The sequence below is a fragment of the Mastomys coucha genome, unplaced genomic scaffold, assembly GCF_008632895.1.
Source record: "Mastomys coucha isolate ucsf_1 unplaced genomic scaffold, UCSF_Mcou_1 pScaffold12, whole genome shotgun sequence".
NCBI lineage: Eukaryota > Metazoa > Chordata > Mammalia > Rodentia > Muridae > Mastomys > Mastomys coucha.
In genome coordinates this window covers 21,878,739-21,902,807 of record NW_022196894.1, presented here as the reverse complement: position 1 = coordinate 21,902,807, position 24,069 = coordinate 21,878,739, and the positions used below count along the sequence as shown (strand labels likewise).

The following is a 24,069-nucleotide window of genomic DNA, read 5'->3' as shown; positions in this document are numbered from 1 at the left end:
AGAGAGACAGAGACAGAGAGAGAGACAGAGAGACAGAGACAGAGAGACAGAGAGACAGAGAGAGAGAGACAGAGAGACAGACAGAGAGAGACAGAGACAGAGAGAGAGAGACAGAGACAGAGAAGGAGACAGAGACAGAGACAGAGACAGACAGACAGACAGACAGACAGACAGAGATTAATTATAGGAAGGTGGTTGATCTGGAAGTGTTTACAGCTCACAGGACTTTGAAGATGCAGGTTTAAAACACACAGAGTAACTTGACAAATGGAGACCATACATTCCACACTTGTTGGGTGTAGGATCAGGCTTGATTGAAACAGACCAGAGGAGGAAGTTGCTACTAGACAGAATATAGTTAAGAACTTTTGAAACCTCTAAACAGATAGAACAGGAGTCTGCCCTAGGATGAGAGCCTTGTCCCAGAAGCAGTTCCCCAGAGGCAACAGAAAGGATGCTAAATGGGAAGAGACAAGGCAAAAGGGCTTCAGGATAGAAAAATGTCCCAGGTAGTATAATATGGAGCTCTCCAAAAGTCTAGCATTTCTTTCTTTGAACAAGAGAATATTCTAGAATGGCCATGAGAACAGAACAACAATAGGCAGATTGAAACTTGGACAAGCTCATCTCTCCTCTCCCACTGTAAGAGAACCATGGGATTTTGCCTTTCAACAAATGAAAGGATAGTAAAGGACCAAGACAACACAAGGCACTGTCCCTATTCCTAAGTTCAGGTAGAACGTGAAAGTCTTTGCTCTCAGATGGGCTGCAGGAATATTTTTAAACTGCAGTTCCCTTGGCTGTTGTGATAGGACCTAGTCTGTATAGTCAGTATTGCTCAGCTTTAGGTAGGACCACACTGCACAGCCTAGCATGTGCAACGCCAGCAGGGGGTAGGGGTGGGGATTTGTAGGGCTGAGGTAAACCTTTTGCAGAATGTTCGCTGCTCCTTTGAGAGACTAATGGGATCATCAAGGATGTCTCTGCTGCTTGTCATAATAACACTACAGGATGCTTATCTTTGGAAAATTATGGTCTAGGACCAAGTTGGAGGAATGCTATATATCTGCAGTCCCCTGTCTCATAGATTTATGAAGTCTTATGAATAAAGGTGCTTTCCACTTACTTTACCATGGAAGTCAGGTGACTGATTTTGCCTAACAGTACTACCATCCTGGAACTCAGACTCCAGAGCAAATACTTTGAATTCAGCAGTCACTCATGCACTGGTCCACAGAGTGTTGCAAATGAAAGCAGCACTAAACTTGATACCATTTCTTCATCTTTTGAGTAATGAAAACTGAGGCCTGGAAGGGTTGTGTCAAGGTAATTACTGATAGCCATTAACCTTGACCTGCATGATCCTAAGATTTAAAAATATCAACAAATGCTTAGAACTTTAGATCCTGGGCTATAGTGCACTAAAGCATGAGATGTAAGGTTTGATGGAAGTTCCAGAAAACTGGACTTGGGAACCATAGCACTGAAGTCTAGATTTCTCACCGTTACTGCGCAGGCCCGTGTTTCCACTCTCAGTAGCTCTGAGTCCTGTCATCTCTAAAGTGGGGTGGGTAAGGCTTGTGTGACTGATTTCAGAAGTTCTGGTAAGAAGCAGGAGAGAGAAAGGATGTGAAAGTTGTTTGTACTTGGTATGTAAGTGCAGGGATCCTTTTTCCTGCTAACAGGTTGATGCTGCAGGCAGCATTTAGAGGATGTGTCTGTTTTCAGTTGCTTCTCTCCTCCTGAGGGTACTTTGCATGAATCTGTCCACAGCCTTCATCTTTTAACCACTGTCACGAGTTAACGAGGTGTCAGTCACTCTCACCAAGACACTTATCCTCTGGCATGGGACAACTGAATCTATAGTCACACTCACAGAGAGCTGAGGTGACCACTGAGGAAAGAGGAAAGTTCTGAGCTTAGCCATATTCTCAAGAGATGTTTAGATATTTGACTCCTGGTCATAAACATATATATATGTATATATATATATGTTTATATATGTATATATCTCAACACACCTTCCACAGTCTGTGATGTTTATACTGAAAGCGAAAAAGTTGAAAAGGAAGAATCCTTCAATAACACAGCAAAAGAAACGGGGGCGTGAGGGGACGCAAGGACAGGCTGATGAGGCTTTGGCATCTTATCTCTGGACTGTAATTGATGATCTGAATGTTAGTATGAGATCTAAAGTGAAATGAATCGGTGGTTTCAGTTCCGGATATGGTATGCAAAGAAAAAAAAATCTTGCTCTTTGAAATTCAGCACTTCCTTGTCTGTGCTTCAGGAAGCCACACGCCTGGTGTTGAGTGTGGAAACTGACTCATATCTGGCCCTTTGAGATTAGCCTCTCCAGCCCCCAGACTGAGGGCAGGATCTGGGGCCTAATGGGAAACCAGAATGGGGGTCTGGCCTACTGTGGAGATGAAGGATCAGACACAACATCATTGGTGCACATGTCTTTCAAGGTCCTTCCATATGCTTCTAGAGGCATTTGCCATGTACTTGGCAGTGGGTAAGTGATCTGAGATGGTAGGAAACAGAATCACAAATGCAGTGGGTGCCTCTCAACACTTTATTGTCACATTTAAGGAAATCAGCCCTTGGTAGAAGGGCATGGCCCAGAGCTCTTATCATGTGCTTTCCCACAAGGAAGCCCCAACAATTAACAGCCATTCTTCTCTTTAACTGTCCCAACAAGCTTCTGTATAATAGTAAGGGGTTAGGGACAGGGAGAAGTAATTTGCATTTATTTAGAGTTTGTTGAGAAGGGAGAAGCTTATCCGAGACTACAACACGAAACCCTGGGCAGATGACAGGGAGCTCAGATCTCCTACAGGCAGCCATAAGTGGTTTCCAGACTTTTTACAGACCATCTCAAGATGGGAAAGGGCCACTAAAACAGCGTATCTGTTTAGTTCTAATTCTCATGTTCAAAAACATCTTGCTCAGGAAGAGGGTGAAGGTGCTGGCTTAAAGGAGAAGTCAGTGGGAGACAGGACACAGAGAGAAAAATCCAACAGAATCCAGCTCAGCAGTAGAAGGTCCAAGCTCCCTTTTTGACCTTTAGCTAGACACTTAATCTCTCTGAACTTCCCTGTCCCCATCAGTACAGCGCAATCACTACTTACAAAATGAGATCATGCATGGGGAAGTATTTGCTTTATAGATGGAAAGTGCTATACAAAGATTCATCATTAGTCTTTTGAATATTAATGGTTAACCTGTGTTGCAAATGAAGGTATAGCCATCACCACAGAATGAGGATTAAACATCCTAACTTTCTTTCATAAGACATATTAGTCGACATTTTTTTTTTCACCTACATGCTTCTTACTTCCCAAACGGGTATCCTGATTAGTAAAGCATAGTGAAAAGATTAAGACCTTGTCCCGGAAGGTGAGAATAGTTAAAAGAAGAAAGTCCACAATAAGATTAATTTTAATGAGGCATGCAGCATGAGTTTGAGGTCCTTGGCAGCTCAGACAAAAGAAATTGGGGACGAATTATGCAGCTGCCTTTATCCACTAAAAAAAGAGCAGTTATGGATCAGGGTCAGCCAACTCCTTCCTAGTCATAAACATCCTAAGGAACATGCATCCTTGGTTAAGGGCTGTCGAAAGTTAAATAATAGAATCCTTAAAAGGAGACACACGGAGGATGCTGCTCCAGTCTGAGCAGTAGGTGACATTTCCCCTTGTGAATCTGTGTGTGCCTTTCTAGAATGACACACGCAAGCAACACAGTGATTGCTAGAAGGAGCAGGCTTTAAAAACAGCAACAACAACAACAAAAAATAATAAAATAATAAAACAACAACAATAAAAAAAAAAACCAAACAGTGAAAATCAGCTTGCTCTCTGCTCCCAGGCTGGGGAGCTGCTGGCTGAGGTGTTTACAGAGCTTTTGTGGGGAGGGGGACAGTGAAATAGGCAAGCCAGTGCATGTGGTGCCTTGCACAAGGTCACTTGATGTCTCTGAAACTGATTGTGTATTCCGAGCTCCTTAATAGGATTTTGTAGGTCACAGTGTTCTAGGCAAAGCTCCCTGTTGATGTACATCTCTCATGTAAGATTTAGATCACCTCTTTTTGGGCAGAGCTCCATGGAAACGCCGCCCATGATTTCTAAAATGAAGCCTGATTGGGTCCCCATAATGCTTGGCTGCTGTGGACAGCTATCTCCGCTGCTGACACACACTGGACACTTGGCAAGATACTAGATACTACCAGTATCTAGTCACGGTAGCTTATTATTACTCTAATGTTAAAGTAAGAACCTGTTTACATTAAAAATAGCCATGCAATGGAGTATTCTAGGCAATGGAAAATTCTGGTTCATCTGGTTACCATCCATACCATTTGAGATTCTTGGTTTCCAAAGAAGTAATTACAACATACTTTGCTGAACGCTAAAATGCTAGAGTGTGACTTAAGCTTTCTTTGGTGATTCACAAGGTGCTTCAGGATCTGTCAGTACCCGATAGCATAATTAGCTTCTTAGCTTCTCCTTTTCTAGGACCCGGAGTGGAAATGTGGAAAGTGTAGAAATCTGGGAGGTAACTACAGGACACCCCAACCAGATCATTGACATTGCTGGCACTGGGGGTGTGTCTTATCATTTAGTTTGTTGACAAATGAAAATGCAGCATCAGACATATTATATGTTGTTGGGTATGCATTGGTTTTTGCATTACTGATACTCTTTTTCTCAAGAGTAATACGAATCAGGCCACAGTGACTCAAACTTGTAATTGCAGCTCTTTTGCAGAGGCTGAGGCAGGATGATTTTCAAGAGTGCAGGGGCAGTGTGGAATACGTAATGAGTTCCAGGCTGGAACTCTTTAAGAAGGGAGGGAGGGAGGGAGGGAGGGAGGGAGGGAGAGAGAGAGAGAGAGAGAGAGAGAGAGAGAGAGAGAGAGAGAGAGAGAGAGAGAGAAAGGGGGGATCAATAGATAGATAGATAGATAGATAGATAGACAGATAGATAGACAGACAGATAGATAGACAGGTAGATATATGATAGGTAGATAGGTAAATATAAGATAGATAGATAGATAGATAGATAGATAGATAGATAGATAGACAGACAGACAGATAGACAGGTAGATATATGATAGGTAGATAGGTAAATATAAGATAGATAGATAGATAGATAGATAGATAGATAGATAGATAGATAGGGAGGGAGGGCTAGGGAACACAAAATGATGTGATGTATTTACTTCCCCAACTTGACGTTTGAGCAAAATCAGTCAAGAAAGCATGAGCTGTGTCAGAGGCTGCAGATGAATACAGCAGATTTCATTTCTCTTTATTTGTTTTAACACTTGTTGTTTTATTTATGTGTGTCCACACATGGAAGTGGTCTAAGGACAACTAGAAGGTGGTTGACCTAAAGCCTTTTGGGCCCCAGGAATCAAATTCATGTGATCAGGCTTGGTAGCAAGATCCATTACCTACTGAGCCATCTTGCTGACCCATCATTTCTTATAAGAGAAAACTTAGGCATAGAGAGGGCCTATGAGTCCACTTCAGCTTCATGTCCGTCTGTGTTACAAATGTTAGCATAATGTTACACACACACACACACACACACACACACACACACACACACACACACACACCATATCTGCTGAGACCAGGCTGGGAGTCTAGTGAGCAGAATGACTCCCACCACATGCACAGCACAAGATGGTGGAGCACACACAGGACTTCACTCTGGGACGCTAGGAGCTCCATCTTGGTGTTTGGAGATGATTAAAGTCCTCTTCTGTGTCAGTGCCCTCAGCTCAGCCCTGAAAGAGCTCACAGAGTAAAGGATGAACAGACTCCTCAGGATTCAGTCAAAATGAAAACCTCCCCAAAATAGCAAAGACCCACACAGCTCCCCACATCTGTGAGAAAAACTTTCAAAAAGCCACCCAGCCAGGGCTGCATTGATGGCTGTCTTGCTCTGCCTGTGCTGGGACTTGAGCCATTCCTTTCTCTCTCTCTCTCTCTCTCTCTCTCTCTCTCTCGGGTACTTTAAAAAGCTAGCCTGTATTCAGTGCAGTTCCATGGTTAAGTCACAACAATTCTTTCCTCGGAAAGAAGGGGAAGAAGAAAATTGGCTAATTCAATGCTGATTACATTTTTGAAAGGCAGGGTTCAGTTTGTTTGGACTGAGCTCTGGTGGTCTGGGCCTAGGTCCTCTTTCTGAGTTTCAGAGTGAAGGGTCTCTGTTCTTCAATGCTTATCCCTCCTGCTTTTGATCCTGGGCCTGGAAACCTGCTGCTTGCAGGAGACACCAGCGGCTGGGATCACAGTCTAGATTGAAGGCAATAATCTGTAAGATTCCAGGTCTGTCAGACCCCACTGCCCTGCCAGAGCAATACATCAGGTGTCCTGGCTTCTAGATTGTACCTTCACTGTTCCAGGTGACTTCTCAGAGAAATCTGAATGTGGGTCTGTGTGTGAATATTTTCCTGTTTTCTACAAATGCCCTATATTGATTATAAAGAGACTCCATCACAGAAGCTCCTTAGAAGAGTTCGGCAAGGTTCCATGTCCAGCCCTCTATGAGGGTGGGGTTGGTGCTAGTGGTCCTCCAGGAAAGAATGAGATGCAAGTCCACAAGATCTCCAGTAGTCTCCATTTCCTGCAATGCATTCTAAACTCTGGATGTGGGCATTTGGGGATAGCAACAGGGTTTCACAGAAACTGGCACCATATATATATAAATAACAGGTCAGGTCCCTAGAGGTGGTCACTCCTTCTTTCTCACATCCCTCAACATCTTAGGGGAGAAAAAACAAAAACAAAAAAACCAACCCTCTTTTCTTCTCTTACCCACACTTTGATCTTCTCCAGTGCCCTATCCTTGAGCCCTAAACACATTTGTTTGAGCAGTGTTCCTGGCTGACATGGTGCCTTCCTGTTTCTGTCTGTTGCCAGACTTCCTCCCTTGTAAAGTGGTCTCTCCTTCCTTCAGCCTTCAGCGCCTCATCCACATGGCTTTCTCTCTGCACTACATATTACTTACAGCATATTGGCATGTCACAGATTGTCTTATGTCTGTAGACTTCCTGAAGACAGGAGATATTGTATTATCCCTTCTGTTCTCCATATCACTCAAGATAGTGCTTAGCACATGGTTGCATCAAGATAGGCCTCTGGCTTGACACGAACCTCAAATGAAGTTCTTCTCTAGCTAGGCAGAGAGGAAATGGCTTGCCTTCACCTTTTCTCCTCAACTGAAAGCAGAATTAAGGATTATTTCTGTCTTGATATCTGACCTAATTCTGTATAAGTCTCTCCTAAACTCTATACCCACAGGGACCAAGGAAGAGCAAAGATGGCCACTGGATCCAGGTATGGTAGTAGTGCCTATATATCACACTGAGACTTCTCATGGTCCTGGAAATTTACAGGAATGTATAGCCATGCTGTTCCTGAGCCAGCTCAGAACCTGTTTTGCTGGAGGTTTCTCCCCTTGGTAAGTATGTTGATGTCTTATGAATGTTGCCAACTGGGACAGGCAGACACTCTGACTGTGCCCAAGATTTTTTTTTTTAATCCTAGTATAGCTGTCTTTCATGTCAGGAGACTACACACTTTTTGATCTCTACTCGTGAACCTGGAAGCTCTCTGAGTTATCTCAAGCAACCAGGCTAAGTAGAATCTTTGATTCCAATGTCAATAATCCTTTGTGATTCATTGACTCTTAGACTCAAGGACATCAGTTCTGGAAATAAGCTTAAAATCATTTCATCCCTTTCTTCTTTTCAAAGATCAGGTATCAGATCATAGTTAGCTTACTTTTAAAATAGATGATTCATGCAATAGTAAACCCATCTACCTGTCCATTTTCTATCTAATGATCTACCTACCTGATTGTTCATTAAATACCCACTAATACTAGGCCCACAGCTCACGCTTAGGCACACAGCTTGTGCTAGCTCTAACTATAAAAGCATGAATAACGTATGATGCCTACTCCCCAACAGTTTATTATACATACATGTACACACAAATACTTATGATTCAATATGATGTGTACAATATGATGTGTATGAACCAAGCATGTTAGGAGCATATGGAAGGTTGTAACTAATCTGCTCTGCATGCATAGATGGAGGAAAAAGCTTTAAAAAGTAACATACAAGAAAAAAAAAAGCCCCAGAGCATGGAAGAGAAAGGAAAGCAAAGAGTAGTGACCACAGAGGTAAATATCCCATCAGAGTGCCCAGCCTTAGATAAATACAGTATTCCATGAGAGCAGTGAACAGGAGGTGGGCATGCTCAGCAAGGCTGAAACTCAGGTGGAGATCTGGTCCTGTTGACTGGGGATCCCATGTGGGAGGCTAGTGTGGGGCCCTTCACATCTGTGGTGAGTACTTGGGTTTTAACTAGGTATCAGCAAGAAGCTTTGAAAGTCTGCAGAGGGGCTAACATCATCTGTCAGGTCCAAAAGGACAAATGGCTATCTGTGGTGCCTATTAGCTTATCAAAGCTCTGCTGGCCTCCAGGCTTCCTCAGCATCACGGCTACCCATGGCTCTTCTCAGAGCTTCTCACCCCATTCCCTACCCTAAACTTCTTTAGCCCATGACCTTCCCGTCCCCAGCTTCTTATTTTCATATAACCCCAACATTTCAACCATTCTCTCTCTCTTTCTCTCTCTTTCTCCTCCCACTCTCGCTTTCTCCCTCTCCTCCCTATATCTTTTGTCCTCTCACTCTTGGCCTCCTTTGCCTACACTCTCTCTTCTTGCCCCTCCCTCTCTTCTCTCATAGCCCACTTCAGTCTACCAGCCATGTTCAGTCAGCTACTTTCTCTCCCTGCTCTGGATACTTCCGGATGCCCCTGGATGTTATCTCCCTCATGTTTACAATAAACGACAACCCCTTCAACCAGACCTTGGAGTGGTCTTGCTTGCCCTTAGTTTATACAATACTCCACTGAAATTTTGTGAAGATCTCTTGGGTCACAGTAAGAAAAGATGGATGGTGTTGCTGAGCAGAGGGATGACATTGTTAGGCTAAGCCACCAGAGGAAGGATTCAATACATACACCAAGTTGTATCTCCCCCTCTTGCTTATAATTCTTTATACAATTCCTTGCCCCATCTTGTGGTGTCTTCCTCATTGGTTGCTGCTGACTTTCTTACTTTGCTTTTAAACCAGTACTTGTTACTATATTAAAGAATTCATTTCTTTACAATGTCTTCCACTATAAGAAGAGAGAAGATGCGAAGTCTTCTATGTCTACGCTCCTCAGGATCTCCAGTCTTATCAAGTGAGCACGTGTTCCCATAGAGATTGGTAGACAGACCTTGACCTTGAAGATCAGCAATGAGGTTAGGATGAAGTTGCCCTGAAAAGGTAGACAGCATGCTATTCTTCCATATTCAACACAGTTTATGAGTGTGTAAAGCTGGCCTCATTCAAGAAGGGACAAGTCCCTTCTCACCAACAGAAGTTGATCCCCACACTTGAGAACTTTTATGGCTGCCGATTTTGCCAATGCCCAGTATTCTTTGTGTTTCCACATTACCATTCTCTGGAACATAACCTTCTAGGCCCCTTCTGCCTTGTGGTCCTGTGTTTCCATCCCATGTCTGTCACTGGCTGACTAGGGCTTTATTTGTGTGATTGTAAAACGAGAGCAAGAATCTAAAAGATGCTATGTAACTTACATGCTTTGAGTCTAATTTTTTCCTAGCTAAGGTAAGAGTTCATCTGTTTTCATTTTCCTAAAAATATGCAATAATTATATACAAAATTCAGAAATTTTATGTCTCTTCATTATGTCTCAACTTTTAGCTGTACTTTTACCATTAGAACATATGTATAGGCATGATTCCCACTGCCATTCCTGAACATTATTTGTCAGGACTTTTATGTGCCACAAAGTCTCCTCATTTATCATATTAATAGGTATGTAATTTTCTATGGGGTTAATACATCATAGTTTATTTAACCATCTCCAAGGGAATTTGGTTTCTTTCCAGGCTTTATTATTTGAAAGAGCTTGGAGTATATAGTTTTTCTTTCTTTTTTAGAGACTTTTGCCTTAGGGTAAATCCTTAGGAGTGGGATCACTAGCTGAGTTTTATGGTTCTGAAAAGTATTGCCAAATGGCTCTCCAAAAGGATTGTTTCAATTTGTGTTCAATTTCTGTTCAACACGGAATGCCAGCTTCACAGAAACCTTGTCAGTTTGTTTGTTTGTTTGTTTGTTTAGTCAATTCCCTTTATTTTTTTCAAGTTGAACTTGTATGCAATGGGGCTTCCTGATTGTTCCTCTGTGGCGATTTATCATCAGTAGGGTTGAAGTTCTAATATATAGCATGGCAAATAGAAACACTCAATAAGCAGCCTGCTGTTAAATGAAGATCAAACATAGGAGGGGCAGACACACTTATCCTACCCTTGAACTCCAATTTTCCTACCCATTGTCTGGAGTTCAACTTAGTGTGTTTATCCTTCCCCTTCAGTGTGGTCTCCTGTGAAGGTGACAACAGTCCCTTGCAGTTCTAAAGGCCCAGCTCTCTTCCTAGTGGAGTCTTTCTTTCTCTTTGCATTTTTATTGAGAGTGTCTTCACTAGATTTGCCATGTCCCTTCCTTTTCCCGAGCTTCTCACAATCACCTGAAGCCTTTAAGAGTTTTCCTTTGCCCGTCTTCCCAGAGCTAGGCCTCTGGCTATTTCATCCCAGAGCTAGCCCCCTGGCTACTTGAAAACATTTCCCCAGTGAACATTTTGCCCACTTCCTTTTTCAAGTTGAATTTTATCCTTCATTCCCCAAGAAGGAAAATTTTTGTCATCTTACAACCCAGGGTGTCCCCTCTCTGAGTGTGGGAACTAATGAGTACATTTATCCTTTTAAGTGCTAGACCCATTCCCTTATTAAAATGTACTGAAAATCATCCAGGTGGCAATCAGGATACAAAGATAGCCATGATCTACTTCCTGCCTTGGAGCCTAGTGGGTCAGAGAGGAGCACAAGCCTTTGTCCTTAGAGATTCTCTGGCAGCTGGCTGTTTAGTAGGTCAAAGGATGACAACCTCAGGCAAATCTGGTGTATTCTTTGTTTAACCAGCCCTACCAGTTCATTGGTAAAAATGATGGTTGTCCTACTAAGTCTAAGCTTCCATGTGCCATTTGATAGAAGCGTCACTCTTGCTTACAACCTCAATTTTTGAACTTCAGACCAAAACAAATAGAATGAGTTGGTGGCCAAGCTTCCAACAGAGCTTAATGATGCTCTGCACAAAAATGAAGACCCACACTTCTAGATATCTGCCTGAATGAGACTTGTGTCTACTATGGAAGTCTGTAGAAAGCTAAAGAAGGCCATTCTCTTAGGCAGAAAGAAATGGAGTCTTGTATTAGCTAGAGAATATGGGAATGAGAAAACCTACGCTATTGTTTGATAACCAGGGCTATTCCATTCAGCTTCTCTAACTACAATTCAGTATATATATATATATATATATATATATATATATATATATATATATATATATATATATGTATGTATGTATGTATGTATATGTATTTAGAGTTAGGTGGTTTATTTGATCTGTATAATATACCAGGCAGCTCTTGTACCCCATGCTCCATAGAACAGTGAAAGCTGATTGCCCCCTCTTAACTTCTCTAATCCTCCTTCACCTATCCTTGAAAAGCACAGGAAAGGTGACTTCATTGCTCATGACAGATGTTAGAGAGCCCCTGGGACTCCATGTCCTCAGATTGCCATAGTAATGGCCATCATGCCCAGTCCCAGCTGCAATCTGTTGCTGGCAGGGTTTGTGCTGTAGCTGTGGCCACTTGCTTCCTGTCATTAAGGCAAACCACCATCTTATTTTGTTTTGTTTTCCCCTCATGTTTTGAGTTTGCTGCTCCCCAGCGCTTGTTATTAGAACAGACATAATTAATAACTCCTGGCACGTGAAACAGCCAGATTGGACAATCTGCCTCCTGCCTTCTCAAACAGGCCTCTGAGCAATCTGAAAGCCTGAATTTATAGCCTGGATCAAATACAATGGATTGTTTTGTAATCCTAAGCAGGCATCATAAACTCACTATACTGACAGATGAAGAAATAAAATTCTCTTTGTAGTTCCTAGTGGATAGTTTATCCAACCTCTTCAGTTAAGAACTATAAGCAATCTAGGCATGGTGGTCCATCTATTAAAGGGTATAATCTCTGTACTTTGGAGGTTATGGCAGGAGAATTTCCAGTTGAAGGCTAGCCTGGCTATACAGTGAGTCCCAGGGCAACTTAGGCTGTATAGTGAAAAGCTGTCTAAAAAATCAAAACATACAAATAAAAACAAGCAATAAAAATAACAGCCATGTTCCTTTTGAAATTTCCATTGAAAATATGTTCCTCTGGCTTCCTTTGGATACAATTCCAAAATCTCCCATTCTGGGTCATTAGAATTTAGTTTCTAAAATTTAACCCATTCAAGTTTGGTTTCATTTTTCTTAGAGGAATTAAATTAGAGATCCACCATTCTTGCTTTATTTTTTGTTTGTTTGTTTTTATCATGTGCAGCTACAATTCTAGGGCCTATCTCCTTCAGGCAGTGGATTCTCGACCTGTGGATCATGACCCCTTTGCTGGCCGCATATCAGATAGCCTGCATTTCAGATATTTACATTACAATTCATAACAATAGCAAAATTACAGTTATGAAGTAGCAACAAAATAATTATGGGTTTGTGGGTGGTTCACCACAACATGAGGAACTGTATTAAAGTGTTACAGCATTAGGAAGGTTAGGAATTGCTGCCTTAGGGGCTTCTATCCCCAAATATTCGCCAATCCAATCCTGCCATCTGGACATCTGCTTGTAGTCGTTTAATGGCTAGAACCTAAGAAAATCAATGTAATCATTTAATGATATTCTTCGTGCTTCTTTCTTTAATAAAACAATTAAGCTTATAATTTATAACCTGTGGTATGTGAATAATTGCAAGACATTATCATAAGCCACTGTTTCCAGAACTTTTCTATATGTATCGAATTTTCGGGGGTACTTAGCAAAATATTAAGGGCTCAAGCTATCCTTCGAGATCTCATGATAATTGCTTTGGGTACACCTTAGATCTTGGGAGCTTTAGCAGATCACTATAGGGCATTTTGGGGACTCTTGGCATCATAGAAGCACTAAGAAACACCACAAAGACAGGAATTCAATAAATGTTTCACTGGAGAGTTCAGAATAAAATTCTACGAATGCTTTTATTTCCCAGTGCTGGTTCAGGGGGCTTGGCAGATTAGACTGGAATTTTGGTTCTGTCTTAGTGGTAGCTGCTGAGGGCTCTTGGGGTGACTTACTCTGTCTGAAGAAAGTCATGAGCAAGGAAAGGCACAGATAGTCTGGAGGAATGAGGACACATGAAGGAAGAAGCAGGAAGTTATGGGGTGGGGAAGTTTTTTTTTGTTTGTTTGGTTTTTTTTTTTGACGGAGGAAGATTGAGGTTGAGTGATTTGCAGGACAGCTGGGCCCTGAGAAGACAGAGAAGAAGTGAGTGAAATAAATCTGGTAGAGATCAATGTTCTTCACATCCGATAGAAAAAGAATCCCTCTTCTCCATCCAGCCTTCTCACCCATAAAAAGGCTCTTCCATTGAGTGCTTGGTATGAACTAGAATACAAAACAAATCGCCATTGCTGGAAAGTCAACTTAAGCGGTGTTCCATGCTCCTGAGAAGAGCGTGGGAGACTTCCCATGATCAGCACAGCTCAAGCCCTCCCCAGGTCCCACTGAGCACAAAGGGAATGAGGAAGAATTATGTGTCATGGAAGGTTAACAGAACTGGGAATTGAGTATGAAAAAGACAGTTCTGGAAGTTACAACTCTTTATCTGGCCATCTAGATCTACCCACATTACTCTTCGTTGCCTTTAATGGCCCCATTGTTATGTTTGCTGATCACTGGCTTGTTTGCTGGGAGAAGTTTTGTTTCTTGAGCTCTGTCAGGAATCCTGTGGTAGTGAGAAAGAAATAGCCCACATACGCAGATGAAGAGCTAGTTTTCTGTAGTAAAGAGACAGTTTAGCTGTGCTAAAACACTCCAGGGGAAAATGTCTCGTGAGTTGTTCATAGTTGGTGAAAGAAACTGTAGATATACTCCAAAATAGAAGCTGGTTATAAAATCTAGGCATTAGAAAAGGTTTTCAGGTTATCCTGTCTAATCTGCCCTGTGTACCAGGCAGGATTTTAACAAGGTTACTTCATAAGACAAATGGTAAAGAAGGAAGGACAATTTTTTTTTTTTAGTGAACATTTTCCATAAAAAGAAAAAAAAATGTTTTGGGCTTTCAATCAGGAAAAGTGTGGGCTTTCTTTGGGTAATAGGTTATCTTCCAAACCTTTGACATACATCTGTGACACAGTTGAAGGATCCTACATTTTGTGAACCAACCTTTTCAGCCTAATTTACCATACCTTTACTTTCTCCCCTGCCTCTTTTTATATAAAAACATATATATAAAGACCATATATACATTTATATGGTCTTTGTTTTAAAAATAATTTATTTATTTGTATTTTATTTTCATTGATATTTTGCTTACATGTCTGTCTGTATGAGGGTGCTGGATCCCCTGGAACTGTAATCACAGACAGTAGCTACCACGTGGATGCTAGGAATTGAACCCCGGTCCTCTAGAAGAGTAGCCAGTGCTCTTAACCACTGAACCATCTCTCCATTCCCCCTCTCCATATATAAAAAGCCTTAAGTCTTAAGTGAAGTGGAACAAAGCAGAGGAAAAAGACATAGGTAACTTTAGTCGTCTTGGTGCTAGCCTTCCCCGTATGCAGGCCTTAACATCTATTGTATGTACACACTGTGGCTTTTAGACTTTTTTTTTTTTTTAAAAAAAAAATTCTCCAATGTCACTGCTATCACCCTCATTCCACAAATGGGGAATCAGCATTGGAGAAAATGCCTAAATTGTGCAACTGGAGGAGATGAGGTGAAGGCCGGGTCAGGTTGAATCTGGGGTTCGCGCCCCTCTCACTACATACTGGCTCTCTGGAATCTTACCTCCCTGGAGTGGGAGAGCTCCAGATACTCATACAAAGGCCTCAACACACTGCTTCCCTGTGATCCTCTGCTTTTTATTTTTTAGAAATGACTAATTATTTCACTCAGAAAGACCTCAAATACAACTCCAAACCGCTCACTTCCAAAGAATTGGCTATTTCCCTTGTTTTTAATGTTGAGGGAAGAAACTTAACCAGTTATTTTTCTTTTCTGCTCCAATGATTTACTAGAACAAAAAAAATAATCACATTAAGATGTCAAAAATAAATTTTAAATGTGCAAATGTGGAATAAAGGCACCCCTTCTCTGTAAGACTCCAAAGACATTTAAATAGAACTCATGTGTGCTCTTCATGTGAAGCACGGTGGCCGCGATTCAAATGAGGCTGTTAACAGGACTTTAATGAGAATGAGCTGGGGATAAATATGGGATTGCAAAATAAGTTCACAAAGTTGAAACCAGGAGCATGCTGGTGGGAAGTCTGCACCGCCATGTCCTAGCCATTCAGGCCGACCCCTGGAGACATGTTTGTTTTTTTCCAGTTGTTTCTTTTATTCATGTAGACTCCAGAGCTCTTGCGGTGCCTAACCCTGAGCCAGATGCAGTGGGGAAATGGAGGGAATAAACAACTGTTATGCTCGCGCTTTGGTGAGAGTGAGCAAGGCTTATGCTCTTGAAACTACGAGAGAGGATAATTCCAGGCAGGGCTTGGCATGGCAGTGTTTCCCTTTAAGCTCAGCCAGCACTTGAGAGGCAAAGGTGGATGAATCTAGCCTACATAGCAAGTTCCAGGCCAGCTAAGGCTACATAGTGAGACCCCGCTCCCCTTTACTTCCCCCCCCCAAAACCCGTTATTCCACGCAGAGTCAATTTTAGGCCTGAATGGTTGATGTTACAGATATGTATTGAGGTAAAATCTGATAGTGATAGAGTTTTCTGTAACCTCAGGAACACTAGTATAAAATCATTTTATAGAAAGGGGTCCCACGGAGTGGAAAGGACCATCCATTATTGTTAATAATCATGTCTGTTTGATTTCATATCTATACTTTATGTATATAAACCTTATCTACAGTATGACAATACTTGGAGGTGGGTATCTAAAGATAAACAAACAGGTGAGGAATTGAGAACTCCTGCCTAAAGTTATTTGCAGAATTTCTCTTAGAGGGAAGATCTGAACTCCAGTGTATGTGATAGAAAAGTCCAATTTCCCTTTACCGGCTCTGGAGCGCACATCCACAGACAATTTCACTTCACTGAGACTTCTCTTTTAGCACAAAGCACTTCAGAGTGTGGCCACTAATTTTGTTAATGTGCATTTTCCTGAGGGTTGACTAGGAGCAAATGAGGACATAAAAAAAAAAAGTATGGGTTATCAACCCCCCGAGAATCTTGAAGTACATGGAGTGACGGACATAAGAAAAAATTACAGTAAAACGTGGTGCTACAGAAATACAAACAATTGCCATGAGAGAATTGGGCAGGCTACACAGTCCTGGCTGGCTGGGAAAAAAGGGGGGGCAACTTCATGAGAGTCTTGAGGTGGCACCGAGGTCTTGAATACAACTGAGCTGGCAATCGCAAGGTAGAAGCACATGCCAGGAAAAGGTAGAGACATGTGTAAATCCTTCCTGCCCCCAAATTGTGGAAGAAAATGCCATGTTGATTTAAGAGTGCCAAGTGACTGCATGAGGTGGCAGGGACAGAGATGGAATTAGCTCAGAATGTCAGGAGGGCTGTGTGCCCTGCCAGAGCATCTTACCTCAGTCCTGCAGGCAGTGCATCAGAAGGGGAAGAATTTCAAGGCAAGCCTTGATTATGGCAACTTTCTAAAGGGACAGCATAGACGGATGTACAGAATAGGATGTAGATGCTACAGGGGTCAGCTAGAGGAGATGAGGCCTTGAGCCAGGGCATTATGGGTAGAGGGAGAGACAGGATGGCTGAAATATTAATTTCTAGAGTTAAACTCCTAGCAGGTGATCTGCCTGTGAATGTCCTAGAACTAACTCTGTAGACCAGGCTGGCCTCGAACTCAGAAATCCACCTGCCTCTGCCTCTCAAGTGCTGGGATTAAAGGTGTGCGCCATCACCGCTCTGCTGGCAATTCAGTCTTGAAAGACTATTTTTGGACTTCCTCACTGGAGTCCATGCAAATGTTTCTAATCAGGGTCAAACAGGAATTACCAAGACCAGTCTTAGCAACTGGGATGAAGAAATGGAAAAGAGAATTGCCCTTAGAGCAGGCTGTAAAATGGCAGCAGGAAGCACTGTCCTGGAGATGTACTTGGTGTTTGGGAAGGCAGTGGCAGTATTTGGGAGAGAAGTAGGGGCAGAGATTTGGGGCACATCAGGATTCAAAGTGTATCTAGGAAGAAGAAGCAGACAAAAACTCAAGGTGAATTCCTGAAGAATCTCATAGTGACGTGTACACATCACCAGGAGAGATTTTTAACAGCTATGAGTTTGGGATTGTGGAGTGCTTGCATAGCAAGAACAAGTCCCTGGATTTGGTCCCCAGAATGCTGAAAAATAATGATGAAGCAGTTAATTTTTAAATGAAAATACTACTGTGGTTATGAGAATGAAGAAGACTGCAAAAAGGTAGTTTGATTTGGCCCTGAGGAGGTCCCCAGGGACCACAGAGGAGTCCCAGGAAGGACTGCACTGGCGGATGGGGTATGTGCAGGGTGTCCTGAGCCAGGTGAAGCAGATTAGAAGCAAAGGGAGACTACTCCTGGCTAACTTTAAATTCTTTATCAAAGATAAGATTTTTTTTTCAAATAGTTTTCTGAAATTGTTAACCCAGGAACAATTTATGGAGAACATACTGCTTGGCAGGGGATAGAGCAATGAATCACTCACTGTCTCTGTCTTCAAGGTGTTTTGTGTGTGTGTGTGTGTGTGTGTGTAATGTCAGGGAGTGACACAGCAAATTAAACAAACAAGTGTGAAAGTGCTAAGCAGGGCACTCAACATTTAGGTGAGAAACTATTTTCATTTTCAAATTGATATACCTTAGAACTGAGAGGAAAAGGGGAAGAAGGGCCTACGTGTAGCAAGGAATTGCTCGGCTTAGTTAGGGACTTCTTTTCATTGTTGTGCTTTAGGTAAGGTCCATAGACCAGCCTGGCCCTTAGCTAACAGCAGTCTTCCCACCTTGGTCTTCCAAAGATGGGAACTACCAGCATGTGCCACCTCACTGGGCAAGGGAAAGGCTTCTAAGAAGGGATTAATATGAACATGAAGTATTCCGTGGGGTCTGAGTAAGCAGAGACATGGGTTATTGCGGTTCGGTTTGGGACCACTTCAGATGGCTGGAACTTGTACGATTAAACAACTGAGTGTGAAAGCAAGAAGAATTGTTAGTAGGGGCCAAAAACAATTTAGTGGCTGTCTCATAGCAATAGAGCGCTAGAACCATGAGTCCTAAGGCAACAACCAGAAGCAACACACGCTCTTAAGAACAGGGGCCAGAGGACTTTGAGAGCCTTCCCCACCCCCATTCTGACTCATTGTGGGAGTGAGTTAGGTTTTAGTACTTCATTTCCCTTGGTCAAACCAAGACCATTTGAATGCACCTGCCTGCCATCTGTCACCTCTGCCTGGCCCAGTAAAGACGGCCATTGCGAGGGGCAGGGAGCACTTCCTAATTATACTTCTGTGACCAAGGCGCCACGTGAAGGCTCTTGGCGGTCTTACTCAAATGAAGTGGGGGCCGGCTGACTGCCCCGCCACATGTGGAGGCAGCTTGGCTAGCCCTCTCAGTGAACCCCTAGTTTTGTTTTGAGGTTGCAAATTTCAGATGCTGGTGGCTATTTTAAAAAAAAAGGGGGGGGGAGGGGGCTGAAGAGCAGGAGGGGTGGTTAAATGGAGTTCCACCTGAAAAAGGGCAGCCATGACTTGACCACACCCCACTGTCGCCACTGTCCCACATTCTGTTCATCTTAATTCCTCCCTCTTCGTCCAAGTAGTTGAACTTGAGATACCTAGCAAGTGGTAGGTTTCTACAAGGGAATGAAAAGGTACCAAGCATCACCATGCATCTGGAAGGGCCACTATAAAGTGACATGCCTAAGGACTCCTGCTTCACCAAACAGTGAGCCACCTTGTTTATCTGCATGGGCACAAGAGCTTGGCTATCTCAACAGTCATACCTGCACAGTGGCCAACAAACCACAGAGCCCTGAGACGCATTATAACATCATTGTTCCTAAGAACTATAACACAACTGGCACAATATTCTGAAAAGAAATAGTTTTCAACCTATTGAATTTCCTTGATTTCCAGAACAGGTGGTGGTGGTGGTGGTGGTGGTGGTGGTGGTGGTGGTAGTGGTGGTGGCAGCAGCGGCGATGATGGCAGTGGCTGTGGTGGTGGTAGTGATGATGGCAGTGATGGTGACGGTGGTGATAATAGAGATGATGGGTATGTGTCACAAATCTACAAAGTACCAAGACACGTATAAACTCATTTTCTCCCAAAGCATATCTGAGATCCAAGTCATGATTTGTGTATTTGCCAAAAGGTAACTAACACATCTAGTGAAATTAGCGAAGCATAGTTTCATTAGTTAGAACTGAGCATGGTGTGAGTTCAGAGTTTTGCATTGTGGTCTCGCCCTTACCAGCTGGGTGACCTCGGACAAACCATTTCACTCCTCTGAGCTTTAGTGTCTTCATATGTAAAATGGTGTTAATAATAACCATCTCAGAAGGTTATTGTAGGGGTTTGATGATTTCATGTAAATAAAAAGGGACACTGTAAACTCTAAAGCATTATGCAAATATTAATTACTATCTATACAAGAATGGGCTGTCTGCAAGAATGAATGCCAATGTTGAGAGGCAATGTGTGCTGTGCCTGAAAGAGCATTCAATTTTGAATCAGAACACAGAGGTTCTATTTTGGTGCTGCATGTCAGGTGGCAGAGGAGAGTGACTTTCAACAGGCAAACACAACCAGAAGTGCACTTGCCAGCACAAAACAACTGCCACCATCCACCTGTCACCTTGTCACCTATGATAGGCTGAATGATGGCCTCAGACAGAGATGGCCTCAGAGATGCTCATGACCTAATCCCCAGGGCTGCGAATGCCTGCTATCTCGCTGCCCAGATAGGATTAAGTCAAGAGTTGAGAGGTGGAAACTCATCCTAGATCATCTCGGACCACATAAGCACCTGGATGTTGTTACAGTAGGGAGAAGGAAGAGTTTGGGGCTGATGACAATGCAGAGAGATTTGAGTGATGGACTTTAAAGACTGAAAATGAGGCTCAAGTTAAAGAAGAGAAGCTGAAGAGACAAGGAAAAGAATCCATCTCTAGCTTCTGGAAGAACTCCTTCCTGGTAATGATTTGACTTAAGCCCAGACAATTTAACTAAGACTTCAGCAGCTTCCAGAACCTTGAGAACATAATTTCTGTTCCTTTAAACCACACAGATTGAGTACTTCCTTGTAGTAGTAATCAGAAACTCACAGAGCAACCCCTTCTCATGGCCCTCAGTTTCAAACACCCTGGCTCTGGTTTCCTCTTCCTGACCCACATCCAGCTACTAAACAGACTGAAGGGGATGTGCATTCTCTTCTCCACGTGCTCGGTCCTTTGGCAGGCTAGTATGAGCTGATCTTGCTGGCTCTACAGGGCGCCCACATTACTAGGATTTTTAACTGAACGGATTCTTCTGTTTTTGCACCTCCAGTTGCTAGAGCTCTTTGTAGTGTATTCAGGGTCAGGAAATGAGACTTTATGCCTCTGGATGAATAATTGAAACTCCCTGGCTCTTTATTTTCTCACCTGTCATTTGGAGATAACTATTGTTTCTATGTTTACCTCACAGGGCAGAGCCTTAGAAGAAATGACCACAAGGAAAGCTATGTGACCTGTACAATTCTGCTTAAGTGTGAATCAATGCTATCATCATTTTCATTGTTACCGTCATTTTAAAGCATTTATTTTCAAGTGTGTGTGTGTGTGTGTGTGTGTGTGTGTGTGTGTGTGTGTAGGAGCCCTTGGAAGCAAAGGGCTTCAGATCTCCTGGAGCTGGAGCTATAGGTGGTTGTGAGCTACTCAATGTGAGTAATGGGAGACAATCTTAGGTCTACTGCAAGAGCAACACAAGCTCTTAATCACTGGAGGTATTCCTCCAGCCCCGCTTATGTGCAAAGAATCTTTCAGCTTTAACTCTTGCAACACACATGTTGGGACAATTAGCAAACAGTCTGATTGGAAACAAGTGAAAATATTTTCTAAGGATACTTTTCAGGTGAACATTGGATTTTAGACACATGGATTGTCCATGAACTTGAACATTAATAAAATATAGAACCCCCAAATATATAAAAATTATGCCATCATTTTAAAAAAGTTGCATTTCTAAAGCTGCCCATTTAAAAGCAATAAAGTAGGCAGTTTTCACTCGTGAAACAAAAACCCACAAATAACACATGCTGATGAGCAACAAGTTTATTTGAAAAAGAGCCTTAAAATCATCTTTTGGCCACAAGATTGCCAAGAGCTGAGAACTGCCCATCTCTTGTTCTTGCTACATCTCTTCCCTGAAAATGGATAGTTCACCAGTTTGCGAATCTTTCCTATATATTTAAACCAGAATTTACTGAAAATTTAACTCCTCCCCTTAGACTAACCCATGTATTTTGACTTCATTAATCAGAAAAGCAACTACTTGTACATTTGGTCAAAGGAGTAGAGAAAGGGCTGCTAGTGTGTGTGTGTGGGGGGGGCAGTGGGGCTGGCAACATAACATGTATCAATCACTTAGTTAAAAATTCTTTAAATCAACAACAGAGACCCTGGCTAGAGGGCTGGCCCAGCTGTTAATAGTCCTTATTGCTCTTGCCTGAGTTTGTTTCCCAGTAACCATGTTAGGTGGATCACAACTTTATACTTACCTACTGACTTATTTCTTACTCTAGTTTCTCCTTTGGCTATTAATCATTATTATAAAGACAGGAAGCTGACAGCAGAGATATTAAGTGTCCAGAAGACCATCATGTGCCCTACCTGACTTTCTAGAAAACTTTTTAGTTGATTTTTCTCCCCTAAAAAAGGAAAATAAAAAAGGTGTCTTAGTGTCCACTGGGTTCTAAAATTAAGGTATTAAAGCATCAGTCTTGACTCTGTTCTTCGAAACTATCCCCAAAGCTCTCGATGTTCTTGCAAACCTAGGAAAACCTGCCAGAAGAGTGGGGCCATCTTTACTTACCCACGCTTGGTACCTCTGGGCTGCCTTCCCCAGTGAGGCTCCTGGCTTTCCTTGGAGGTGCAATGCCTCCTGTGACTCTGCGCCTACGTTTCTTTTGTGGTGACCAACATCAGCTGAGACTCACAAGGAGAAGCTTTGCTAGTACTTTCCACAGCCTAATGCATGGAGGGAAACAAAGTTTGCCTTTGAATCAAGGTACTGGAGGTCAGGACCCTGCCTAGCTGTTCCTCGATATGAAACAGGTGAGCCAGAACGGGCCTAGATGATGCCCCGAGTCTGCATTTCTCGTTGCAGGGAATTAGGTTGATGGATTTGGTTGAAAGCTTTGGATAAAGCTTTGGTTGAAAGCTTTTGGTAAAGAGGGCCTCTAAATGTCTTTGATCATTTAAATGCCTTTGGTCATCTAAAAATCTATGCTCCCATTTACTAATAGTGAGAAAAAAGCCTGTGTTTCTATGGTGACCCAGAGAGATACAATGAGGTTGTGATAAAATTCATATTTACCAAGTAGGTAGCACTAGAGTTAGGAAAGAAGGTAGTTGGGCACAGAAGGCAAAACTAGAATGGATCATGGAGAAAGAGAAAGGAGAAAGAAAAGAGCCTAAGTTTTCTCGGATGCTTCATGATTGTGTAGTTGAGATCCAGAGTCAAGAAAGCAAAGGATTTAGATTCAGTGTCCAGGAGATTGATGTTATTGATGGTCCTTGTACTTACACGAGCAGTTCAACCTACCTCTGTCATTTTCTTGCTTGTGCAGCTTCCCCAGCACATTGTTGGAAAAACCCAAAGGCTGGGTAATTTGAATCATTCAGGTTACTTTTCTTACCCTTCAGATACTAGACAGAAGCATCTTACAGGGCACAGATCCACAGTGTGGGATATAGTTCATCTTAGCATGGATGGCAAGGCATCAGGAGCCTGTGGCTTATTCCATCTATACAGGTCAGGAACACAGGGAGCTTAAGCCAGGGCCACAGCTGGCCTTTCACCCTCAAGCTCTTCTCCTGCAGTCCTAAGTTTGTCAGCTAGACCCTGTGTTCCAAAAGGTCCCACCACCTCTTAAAACAGAGCCACCATCTGGTGACCAAGGGTTCAATACATAAGCCTGTAGTTGATATTTTACATCTGAACCATTACAGGGACATTCCCAGGACAGTGTGGAGTGTTGTACAATGAAGTAATCATCATTTTCTGTAGCAGTCCCATGGACCGTGTTATTAGCCATAATTGTATTGTTGTTGTTGTTATGAGATAAGGTCTTGGGTTGAGTCAAAACTCACTATGTAGCTAACTATGAATGAGTTGTAGGCTGCCTCAACTCAGTTACAATCATTGTGTCTATATACAGGCAACAAATCTTGTTCTTCTTTTGTAGATGAGGAAAATAATGTATCAGATACTTTTATAAGAACTCTACCTAGTAAATGACAGAGACAGGACGCAAGGTCACTAACAAAGAGAAGAAGAAAGGGTTATGGCTGGATACTGACGTGCCCTGCCATATGTCTGTGATGTTGTCACCAGAAATAGCAATGCGGGGCGGGGCGGGGGAGCAGTAGGCAAGGAGTTTCATGTGGTTCTATTATAAAACAAAACATCCCAGAACAGAGTAATGTGAGCTTGGGCTTGGACACTAAGGGGCTAGCCTGGGCATTTCTGGTTCAAATAGCTCAAGTGATTACAGTGTTGGGAAGCAGTAGAGTTGGTAATGGAGTACTGGAAGTTGGGGGTAGGGATACTGGTCAGGCATGAGTTTCCTCATAGCATGGAGTATCAGCATGGGCAGACTGCT

At 42.5% G+C, this 24,069-nt stretch overlaps 1 long non-coding RNA gene across 3 annotated transcripts in view; it reads left to right on the top strand.

Moving 5' to 3' along the window:
• Positions 1-24,069, top strand: part of LOC116086352 — a 40,206-nt gene that overhangs the window by 5,575 nt on the left and 10,562 nt on the right. The window contains exon 1 of one of the 3 annotated variants that reach the window (XR_004116882.1): positions 7,317-7,354. The exons of 1 other annotated variant lie outside the window; for it this stretch is intronic. This is a non-coding gene — a long non-coding RNA (uncharacterized LOC116086352). One more of the 3 variants, XR_004116881.1, reaches the window with a different exon arrangement.